Source organism: Lonchura striata, chromosome 2 (assembly GCF_050655825.1).
Source record: "Lonchura striata isolate lonStrDom1 chromosome 2, ASM5065582v1, whole genome shotgun sequence".
Classification (NCBI taxonomy): domain Eukaryota; kingdom Metazoa; phylum Chordata; class Aves; order Passeriformes; family Estrildidae; genus Lonchura; species Lonchura striata.
In genome coordinates, this window is record NC_140704.1 from 86,881,428 (window position 1) to 86,887,427 (window position 6,000).

Genomic DNA, 6,000 nt, shown 5'->3' on the forward strand with positions numbered 1-6,000 from the left:
TCTTTCTCGCATTGGTGGGGCCCAAGGCTGAGTGCAGATTTTGAGATGCAGTCTGATGAAGACTGAGCAGCAAGGAACAGCAATTTTCTTCAATGTGACAGCTATACTCCTATTAATACACTCCCTGGTAGAGCTGACCTGTTTGGCTGCTGCAGCACCCTGCTGGCTCATGTTCAGCTTGCTGCTATCAAGACTCCCATTCCAGCAAAGCTGTTCCCCCAACCAAAATATCACCAGCCTGAGCTGTTGCAAGCAGCTCCTTCTTCCCAGATACAGGACTTGTTGAATCTTTTAAGGTTCCTTCCAGACCCTCCCTGAACCCTGTCAAGTTCTACTGAATAGTAAGTAGCCCCACCATTGAGCATGTCAAGGATGCTGGATTCTGCTACCCTTCTCAGCTACAGATTCATAGGCTTTCAAGCTACTTCCCATCAGTGTTATTTGTGGTAGAAGTGTGTAAAATGGAAAAGAAACCATATAACTTAATAACAAAAAAGAGATAAAAGGTACATCTGAAATAACAAACGTGAACCAACACATGCTTAGCTAAAGCGAGCTTTCAGACCATCTCTTGGTGCAACAAATGTGACAAGTGAATGCAAAATTAAGAATGTAAAACTGTTCCGTTAAAAGCATATCTAAATCCCATATGCTTTTTCTGTGAAAAAATTGCCCTCTCTATAAACCATTTTCATCCTTCACACCTGAGTAGACAGGCTGTGAAATACCCTCATTTCTGTGCCAAAAAAAAAGAATTTTAGGAATTTCTTATCCTTAAGCCATTCAGTAATAAAAAATAAAAGATGAAAAAATCATAAAAATTATTATTCATGAAACTTAGTAGTATCTATGTATGAATGCATTTAGTATTTTTAAAATATTAACACTATGGGTGAGTTTGTTATAGTATACCAAACTCAAGTTGTAATGTCTTCTCACAAATGTCATTAATGTTTTCATCAACATGGAAGTTTACAACCAATTTAACATGAAGATAATTTTCTCCTTGGAGCAGTCATGGCAGTCTGACACAGGAGCTAAAAATGAATAAGACTGGCAGGAAACTTCCAAAAGGAATGGTATACATTGAATTGAGCTGGTTGAATAAGGTTATTAAATAACAAATTCAAAATGGTATCTACCAGCCAGTTTTCTTTGGTGGACTTTCTTTGCCAAAGCATATAGATAAGTACATAGACAAGTGGACAAGGATCAGCATCCCGTAATTTTAGCTCAAAGTAGGCTTTCATTTTTTTGATAGGCTTTCCTCAAAATGTGTATTTTTACTTTTGGAGTAATAGTATCTTTCAAAAATGCAAGTTTACAGCACTGGTCAACTTAACCCCCTTTTGTTTCTTCCTATTCTCATTACACTTCTGGAATCTTATTTAACCATAAATTGAAATCTCTTTCACTCACTGAGTGCTAAATACTGTACAAAATGTGCAACCCAATACTGTCTGAGGACATAGGACTACTGTTTCCATATGGTAGTGAAACCAAAGCACACCTGCCTCTGAATATCACTCTACCTCCCCATCCTGCCTTCATGTAATGTATCACCTCACACAAGACACATAAGATCAGAAATTAATTAGATGTTTTATATTTAAATTTATTTTATTCGCTCTAGTTCAATGGTATAGAAAAGTATCAAATTACATTGTGTAACGTTCATTGGTATGGTTCATTTGAAACAACACACTTAAAAGTTAGACCGCATATGATGTGATTGACTGAGCTTTCAAAAATAAATTTATGTTAAAAAACACCTCTTCAGTTTTTCTTATAAAGAAAGCAGAGCATCTTTTCTGTCTCCCTATCATTGGAATAGTATTTAAATAAATATTTTATGCCTTTCACAGCTGTAAATATTGCTGTGTTAAAATGATTTAATGGCCTTTTCTGCTTGGATGTGAGCCTGTCTCCATGTGAGCATTACACACTCTGCATTCACCATTTTGTAATCCACTCCTTAACCTCCTTATGACAGAAATTCTTTGGCTGTTGTACCATTCAACTTCAAATGAATTCTCAAATCTGAATTAGACACGAGCTTAGCCATGTAATGTGTGGGCAGCATTGTGCACCTGAGAAATCTTAACAGAAGCCAGAACACTAAGCCAGAAGTAACTTTCATGAGCTGGCAAGAAATGCCAAGAAGAGTGATGAGACCTTGGAGCCTAAATTCTGTGGTTTAATTTATGTTTTTTTTCAGGAATATGGGGAATATTGTGTTGGACTTGCAGAGGTGACTCCCAGCCAGTATTATTCTATGAATCCATGATTCTGTGACTCCAGATGGAGGAAATGAGCGTTACTTCGGTCTTTGTGTCACACTGATGACAAAAATCTGAATGCCATTTTGTACCCGTGGTGTTGGCCTGGGGAGACCAGCTATAGTTGTTGCTCCAGCCAGGGCCCACAGAAGTCTGTGAATTCCTGCTCGGCATGTGGAATACACACAGTGGCACCTGCATGCCCACTTCTGAAAGCCCTCCGCAAGTCAGTAAGGACCAGTTTGAGCTTGGCAAGACCACACAAAATGGGCACAATTACAATAAATGTCCTCCCTTCCCTTAACCTTTGCCTTTGGATTCTTCCCAATGGCACCTGCAGAATTTGTAACACCCTACTAAGGTACCCCTAAGGCTCAGCTGCTCTGCTACATCAGACAGACAGACAGACAGAGAGCAGTGGTAGTTGGGGCAGGTGTAAAAGCTCTGAGTTGGCTTTTAAACAACACTAAGAGCAAGAGGATGAATTGGAGCTGCATAAATTCAGTGTGCAGAGAGACTCTGCATGGCTGGTACAAACTGATGAATAATGCAGAATCCAGGGAAAGTCAAAATGCAGTGAACTTGGCCAGGGCTAAAGGTTTGCCTTGGCAGTGACTGGTAGAAGGCAGAGAAAAAACACCGATATGAGGAAAGATTGAAAGGCATGGGTGCATATGCAGGAAGTGGAGTTCTTTGGTTGTTGACAGACAGGCCTCATACTTCTGCCTTCCCTATCAGATACCCAGGGAAAGAATATATGAATAGAGAAAACATATAGTGATAAATGCCCCAAATACTTTTCCAGCTTCAAGGAATTACATCTTGGAAACTTGCCAGTACAGAAGTGACTTCTCTGTATTTGACCACTCCATGGATGTATCTTTCTTACACTATCCCTTCTCCCTTCAAAGCTGGGCAAACAATTAGTCCTCACCAGCAGCTGGCAAGAGAGTTCTGTAGTTTAACACTGGGTGAAGAACCTTCTCCATTGATCGGTTTGAACCTGCTACTTACTAACCTTATTTGATGGCTCCTAGGGTTTTGGGGGTTTTTTTGGTAGAAGCAGTGACCTGTATCCTCTCTGTCTCCCTGGGCACTTTTGATTTTGTAGGCTTTTTTTGGTACTTTCCATTACCTTGGTCATCTCCAAGTTAAATGGAAGAGTTATTGTCAAGTTGTTCTCATAGAGAGGCTTCTCACATCCTCTATCTTCACTGTTGACCATGTCCATATGTTTTCCAATCCTGCTATAGCCTTTTTTGCTATTAAATTGTATAGAGGAGGAAGCTGGCAAGAAATAGTTTGAGAACTACATGGCAGTAGTGTAGCAGTATCTTTTATTCTTTATTCTTTTTCTAGTAATTTACCAGCACTTTAGATTTTAGCCATCACTGGGCATTGATTTGATGTTCCCATGGAACTACTCATTTTACGAAACAGGCAACTCTATCATACCAAAGAATAATTAAAAGTTGTTAATTTAAAAGCAACTGCTGTATGTTAATGGAATTTTTAGAGCAATCTACATAATTCCAAGGGAAAAAAATACTATATGATTTTATTTATTTATGGAAGGAAAAGCTGCAGGTTTTTATCCGGACAATAAGGAAAATTCTGTAAACAAAATTTTCATATTGACACCTTTGTGTCAAAAAACACTGTGAGAAAGAAACCCAGAAACCCCACAGATCATTTTTACCCTATTGCATAGAAATTTATAATTTAAAATAGGCAGAAGTTGAATCATATTTTCTGAATTAATCCAAGAGAATCTCAACAGCAAATAAATTGAATTGGAGGGGATTTTCTGTTTGGGTTTTGTGTTCATTTTCTTTTAGTAATTTGATCTTCAATTTTGTTCTGGGACAATTCCATTATTTTTCCATGTCTTCTAATCTACTGGCTTAAATATATGTTCTATGAGAGAAAGTAAGAACTTGGGCTTTGAACTCCAACATAGAGGATGAGTATTTAATTACTTCTATGACATTAGTCATTGAGACTGTCCAAGCTTTTTATTTAGGAAAAACAGGAAAAAATGAAAGTTAACAAACCTTTTTCTACCAGCAGTAACTTTAATGATCTGTTCCTGTGCATTTCCACTAATGATTCTTTAATTTTTTTCCCATTTTTAACCCTGAAAAATTGGGAAATAAACAACAGAATATGCTTCCAAAACTTCATTTAGAAACTGGAAATGATAAAATTTCCTTTAACTCTTTGGAGAAAAAGAAAATTATGGAAAAAAATTGGGAGAAAAAGTTTGGTAACACCTAATATTCTTGTTCACTGTGCTTTGTATTTGTACAAAATTTCTGCTTGCTTCACTCAGGAATTTTAAATAAATATGCTTTAAAATCTTTCTAAGTTACTAGTAACGTAGGTAAAGTTGCATTTACTGATAAAAGTTTGTTTACCCTTGAACAATATAGTGAGGAACATTAAACTCCACTTAATGGCATTTTATATTCTTCATCTAGCCACCATTTACATGAATGAGATTACCAATATCACTTGTGTAACAACATTGACAACTAGCCAGATATCCTGCCTGGACTTGAGAAACCTTGGGTTTCATCTGCATTCAGTGAGTCAACTGAAAAAATGAGAGGCCAGATTTTTCACAATGAGATAAAAAAAAAAAAAAATCTGACATCCCAGAAACCTTCTGAAAGACACATCACCCCTACAGCTTTATTTTGTCTTCAGCCATTATACTTATGACAACACAACACCAACATTTCAGGTAATATCAGTTGTCATAAAACCAGAGAGAGACTCTGGTGAAAACCATCCTGCAGAGAGCACTCCAGGGTAAAGGAACTGGGAGATGTGATTCCCAAGATCTACATCTTTATGCGGTGGATATGGAAGGTACAATTAGGGCAGCTTCAGGTAGTGAAGCAAAAATGGGTGGGTTCCAACTTCTACACACTTCTGCTTTTGCTCTGTGAAATAACCAGCTGGGCTCAATAAAATAAATCATTCCCCACTTCATACTTTGGCTTTTATTTATGGTTAAGTCATTCTCTTTTTTTCCCATTGCAATATTTTTTCCCCTTTGTGCTTACTGTGGATAAGTATTATTGTTTTTTCTATTGTAGCAATGCCCAGAAGCCAACAGAGAACAGAATCCTGATATCTCTGGAACACACTTGGTGCATGCAAGTGGTCGAAGCAATTCCTACTTGTAAGCATTCACATCCCAAAAGGACATAGTTAACAAAGTGGCAAGAGGAAAAAAAAGAAATATTGTGGTTTGGTCTTCTCAGAGTTGCACAGCTGGATAGTGGAAGAGGCACAAATAAATCAAAAGGCAATGGCTGCTATAGACTTTGCAGCACAACAGAACTGCAGTTAACTTAGCAGGGGGCCAGAATGAGACGGCTGAGGGGCTGGAGTACATGATATAAAGCAAGAATCTGGGAATTTGATTGTTTAGCTTAAAGAGAGGCTCAGGGAATCCAATTGTTGTGTTATTCGGCCCAAAGGGGTACAAAGAAAGGACTGAAGACAATACTCAGGCTGGAAGAACGAAAATTCCAAGTGGATGGAAGGAAAAATTTCCCTCCCTCTATGGTTCTGTGTATTCACTATAGAATTTTGGCCACAAGCACTTTCACTAAACACTAGATTGTTTATCCTCTGAAAACTAGATGTGGTGGGGTAAGAAGTCATCTGTGTTTCAAGCAGGAAACCAAGTGAGAAGAGCAGGAAACCA